The sequence below is a fragment of the Furipterus horrens genome, unplaced genomic scaffold, assembly GCF_987537825.1.
Source record: "Furipterus horrens unplaced genomic scaffold, mFurHor1.1.pri manual_scaffold_7, whole genome shotgun sequence".
Lineage (NCBI taxonomy): Eukaryota > Metazoa > Chordata > Mammalia > Chiroptera > Furipteridae > Furipterus > Furipterus horrens.
In genome coordinates, this window is record NW_028327177.1 from 112,617,214 (window position 1) to 112,623,370 (window position 6,157).

Here is a 6,157-nt window from a genome sequence, read left to right on the forward strand (position 1 = left end):
TAATCTGGGAGGTGATTTGTGATGGTCCAAGTAAGTATGTAGGGGATGATTATGTTCTGTGAAGAGAAATAGCATCTTTGTCACATGAATGCCAGGAACCTCTGCACAATTTGGCTGTCTTGCATTCTTGCTTACAAGAGCAAAGAAAGGTTCTTTTTTTAATTAGCTAAACTTTAAATTTTAAAGGCACCCCTTCCATGTCACTCACCAGTGGTTTGCACATTAGATTTAGCCATAAGTCTCTGGTTGCCCTTGGACAGAGATAGCCAATACCTGGTTCTTTTGACACCATTCTGCATTGGTCTGCCCTTGGTGGAAATCATGACTTGTTTATACTATTTTGTTTGTTTGTCTGTTTTGAGCTCAAAGCATTTCAGAATCTTGCTGGAAACCTTGCTCAAGGAAGCCATTCCTGTATTTCTGAGTCAGTAAGCAAAACAAACACCTGAATGCAATTCCTGTACTTCTTCTAAAGGGTCTCAGGGCTTCTTTAGGTCTGGTATGCACAGATGCTAAGCCCTTGGGGTGCCCACAGCACTTCTTTTGGATAAGACCCAGGCAAAGTTGCTCAGGCAGACCAAAGGAAATGCGGGGATAATGATATCCTCTTGTCTCACCATCCCTTTTAATCTTCACATCCAGTCCTCCTAAACCCTCAATTTACAGCATCTGTATCTATCATCCTGAGCTGAGGTAGGGAGATGAGTGGGACTGAAGTGGAGGGGAAGCTCATCAGATAGCACATTTTGAAGATCAGCAAATGGGAAGTGTGACAGTCAACTTCTTGGAAAGGGACAGAAGAACTGTAATTAAATTTTCTGATCTTGTTAGCCAATTTTTTCAGTCACTGCCCCCGAACCAGAGATTGGGGCGGGAGGAAGGACACTGTTGCATCAGTGGCGGCGGGGAGGGAAATGAGCTTTTCACAGATTATTGGGTTAGTTCCACTTCTCCCATTTTTTAATTTATTTGTCTGCATGTTCTCCAGAGCTGAAAAGGCTCCAAATCCTTTTCCATTTTCTTTTAATTAGATCTGATTTTGGAGTCTGAAAACTCAGGAGGGGCTCAGGTTACAATAGCAGAATGACAACAGTTGGAAAGTCCTCTTCTCTCATCTTTTTGATTTCAGTTCAGAATTTAAGATTCTTAGTAATGTGTTTCTTTTTTCTTCGCATTTCTTTTATATGTTTTATCTTTAATGGTTATAGTACTGTTTGCGTCATTTATCACTTTATCCCATTTTGCCATCGTATAGTTAAAATTCATGAACATTCCTCACAAATTTCAAAAGGAGAGTATGCATTTATTTCTATAGTTATTTCCTTTATATTCCTCTTTTGTATAATGGAACACAGAACAGAAAAGTTGGTTGTGATCCCTCGGGGTATTTAGGAGGAGTAATACTGATTCTACATTCTCTCTTCTTTGAAGTACAAAGAAAGGAAAAAAATTGGCCAAAAAAAAGAGTCAAATAATGCCATGGTGAAGAACTTGGTTTATCACTTAAAATCACTAGTGACTACATCCTTGCGGTAAGGGCCTCTAAGGCCTCAGGTGGGAAAGCTGAACACAGAGTACTCAGTGGCTTGTGGTGTAACAAGAGTCATTTCATTGCTGTGACCTGAACATGCTGTATGGCAGAAGATAGTCTTCCTGGTGTATTGGTGCCAGGACAGAATGCATGTCTACTCCCATGGAAATCCCCTGTGGGCCCGCTGCTCTAGAGAGCATTTGTTTACAATTCACCTGGGTGAGAAGCAATCTCTGAGGTTCTGCTTGATGGTTTGAAATTTATGATGTTACAGGGCATTCTTGGGATGGTCTGACTTAACATCTAGGCTACAGAATACATGCAAGGAGCACTTTAGGAAGCTAGACTTGGACACTGTAGTTGATGGGTAGCTGTCCTCCATAGATAACTCCATGACGACTGACTGGGAGAGGCAAGGCATAGGTATTTAGTGATTGTGGACCAAGAAAAGTGATTCAAATATGAACCCAAAATGAAAAGCCACAAAGGCAGAAACTGAACTGTAGTTTTTGTTTTTAAGTCAAGCTGCTTTGTACATGGAGAATAGAAAGGAGCCTGCTCCTGGATTAGCAGAGCAGAGGTTTTTTAAATGTTCTATTTTATACATATTTCATGAGTTCTTGGGAATGCCAGAGAACCCAACTGGTATTCTTTGTAGCCTGTTATGAATATGCCAGCATGTCACATGTGAGGGCAGCATATAATTTATCTCTGAATTCACCAATCTAGCACTGAGCCTGGCTTATGTTGAAGAAAGAGATTTTCCTAGGGAGTCTGGGAGGGTAACAGGTGTCCAGTGGAAGACAGGCATTTGACTTGGACCTTGAGGGATGAACAAAGTTGAAACTTGAAGAAGTACAAAAGGATGAAGGGAATTTCTGAAGAAGAAACTTTATAGGTAATGGCATAGAAGGAGAAAAAATATGATAGATACACAAGGAATAGAAAGAAAGTTATTTTGGGAATAAGAGTACATGATAGGGGGTGGGGTGGGAACAGTGATTAAGGAAGAATATGCTCTCTGAACTTCAGTTTCTTTATAAAATGAGGGTGCTATTCCAATTGTTCTCTCAGATTCTTTTCTCTAAGCTTCACCTTAGCTACAATAGAAAGAAGGAACAAATGACTTACAAATTCTGGTTATGCCTGTTCTGGACAACTGTCTTTCCATCTTTCCTCAGAACAATGAGGGGTGGGGGAGAGGGGAGATAGAGAGAGGGAGAGATTACAAAACAAAGGGGTTTCAGGATTCTTCAATTCACAGGTAAAGGACAAAAAAAGTCTTAAAAGTTCTATGGAAAATAAATCCTTACTGATACAAATTATTGTCGTCACCACTTTTGTGGCTGTAAGTAATACTGCTGAAGTGTTCCTTTAGGAAGAAAGCAAAATGAATTCCGGTATTTTGGAGTGAACTTTTGGAGAGCTGTAAGAGTTAGATAATAGTTGGAAAACAGATCTTCTGAAACTCAGATCCACAGAAGCATCTTATACAGTCTGGCTAAGATGCACATAAAAATAACATATAAAAGCACACATTGAGTGTAGAACTCCTCACTGCTCTTTACCTGACTACAGCTACCTTGGCCCCATCCTGCGCTCTCTCTATCTGCCCTCTTTTCCCTGAGAAAAAAATGACAGAGAAGCCTCTTCATCTCCCCATGAATCACAGAATCATAGCATTTTATGGCTAAGAGGAAACTTGAGAGAGCCTTCAGCTATTTTAAAGATAATGAAATATTCTCACAAATTTAAGCTACACTAGGAAAACCGGGACAGTGAGACCCATATATGTGGGTTATGTAATCAATGTCTGTGGCAGGAATCGTCGTCGTCGGCAGCCATCCGTCTTGAGAGACGATGGTGTAGCTTCTTAAGAGTCTATCTGCACCGCCGAGAATGGCTGTGCAGTCCGACTCGGGAGTGACACGGTATCTGTCTCCTCCCGTGTTGAATCGACATCTTGCGATGACGCTGGAGTGTCCTCTCCAGTGAAGCTGAAGCTACAGAGCCTGGGCAGGGTGATATGGAGGGTCTGCTGTTGCCCATGCAGCAGACCCCCCCTCTCTTCGCAGCTGAAGGATCCAAGGGAAAGACTGAGTCAATACAGCTTGGCTTCAGGTGCGCCGCAGGAGTTGCCGGTGTTGACTACAACGTCAAACCGCCTTAGGGACTCCGGTTCCGGATTTTCTGTCGGGGTTTACTCCCTTAGCCTTTCCCCTGAAGAGGTATGCCGCAAGGCAGCGGAGGTTTTTTGGAGTCAGAGTTTTCCTTTTCTGATGTGCCCTGACTGGAAGATCGAACCAGCGACACTTAGCTCGCAGGCCGACGCTCAATCCACTGAGCCAAACCAGCCAGGGTAGTGGCAGGAATAATGCTCAGATATTAATAAAGATGGATAAACCTCCCCCCAAATGTTTTTCCATGAGACGTTGACCCTAACCCTCCACACCCTCCATGGTCCAACATGGGCTTTAGGACTTGGAAACTGAGTGGATGTGAGACTCTGGCATGGGATGAGATGGGATCTCAGTCTGGAGGGTGATGTCACATGGTTTCTAAGGCCTGGACAACTGTGAGGTCAATGAACTTAAATGAGGACATTTCTTCTCCTTTCTCAGATCCTTATTGCAGAGTCCAGGCAGCCTACCTCATTGGCCTTGACCCACATTGTGCTGCCTTCCCTCAGACCTTGTTTGTCCCTTATGGACAAAGATCAGGCAGAAAATGGCCAGAATATCCTGCCAGATCAGACCTGGCAATGGAGAGATGGGTAAGGAGAGCTTTTGCCTCTGCCGATGGCTACAGTCCAAAAACAGTAGAGAAAAACTCATTGAAACCAATATGTGGTATTGCCTATTGTGGATATCAGTCATTTATTATGGGCATTAAGCTGAATGAAAACACAAGTAAAGATAACAATGATTTTTGACCAAATATTAAACATGTAGTTTCTGATCTGAGATTGATTTATTATAAAGGCAGGGCTCAAACACCCCAGAGCTAATAAAGACATATCAGGCTATCATTAGAACAGATATTAGAATGAAAGTACAGCTTCAACACATTTTTATAAAGTGAAATATAGTATGAGCAGTTCTTTCATTAGGGATGAGCAAATCAAATTTTAAAAGCAGTGTCGACTTAGAAGTTTTTCTACTGATCATCAATTCAGCACTCATTTCCAATATTAATAACTCGGCTAAGCACCTGGCAGAAGGCTTCTCTCTGCTGAGTTAATAAGTTTTTCTGTGAGCCTTCATTTGATTGATTATATCATAGTAAATATGACCACATGAGAAGTTGTCCTGGATATAGGATTCTCTAAAGCAATAGTTAAAGAACAAGAAATTACTGAGGATGAACAAGTTCTTTTTTAGACTTGTTTATGTCAGTTCTAAGAAAAACAAATAAAATAAAAATATATATAAGTAAAGTGAGATTGTTGGCAATGTTTAACAAAAACTGAAGATTTTTTTTTGTGTGTGTGTCTGTGTATTACATTGCATTTTGGGGGAAATATTTTGACCTTAAAATTCCAACAGAGCCCTGGCTGGTGTGGCTCAGTGGATTGAGTGCCGGCCTGTGAACCAAAGGGTCACAGGTTCAATTTCTAGTTGGGGCACATGCCTGGGTTGCAGGCCAGGTCCCCAGTTGGGGGTGTGTGAGAGGCAACCACACATTGATATTTCTCTCCCTCTCAGTCTCTCTTCCTTCCCCTCTCTCTAAAAATAAATAAATAAAATCTTAAAAAAAAATTGTGAAAGATGTCATGAAAGCCATGCCATGGTCATCATCCAGCCTGTGATGAGAATGAGTAGATGTTCATAGACAGGTATGGTTGTGAATCCCAAGATGCACTAACTTGGATAGGTCACTTATGTTCTCCAAACCCCAGGCTTCATCTAGCAAAACATACAGCAACAACATCCTGCTATAAAAAAAGTTCCAATAGAATATTTTTATGTAGCAGGGAAAATAATTATATGAATATAAACAGCAAAGGTGAAGGTAAGGTAGATAAACTGTGTTCTCCACTCAAACCTATGGGCTTAGGAGTCAGATGCTGAAACTGACTCCAGGGTTGAGGGAGATGATGTTCAGCTGGGTTGTTTCCTGGAGGACACCTGTATTTGTTTTTAGGGAGCCAATGAAGGCAACAGACTGTTGCAATGTCCTTGTTGGGAAAAATCTTAGCATTATTCCCTGTCCTTACTTCCCCATATTATACTATAAACAGAGCGGCTATATAATTTAAAAGGCTTTCAGGATGTAAATGCAGGGCAGGACCCCTATTCGAAAATTATTAAGGATTTCAAGAAGGCAACACAGAGCATTAAATCAAATGTGGGAGCTTTCTGAGTGTGGGGCCCTGTGCACTACGCAGGTAACATGCTCAGGGAGCCAGCCCTTACTATAAATGGGGAAGCAGGGACCACAGTGGCCGAAAGTTGTCCTCCAATAGACCTGTTTATTCTTCTCATTGGTTACTGTTAGTCCTTAAGCACCAGAAAGATTGGGCACAGGGGAAGGGAGGGGACAGAACCTGCAGAAATCACATCATATCCTATCTTGGTCGTAGGATGGGTCATGTTCTTCCTTCTCAGTTATCTCTTAATCAGCTAC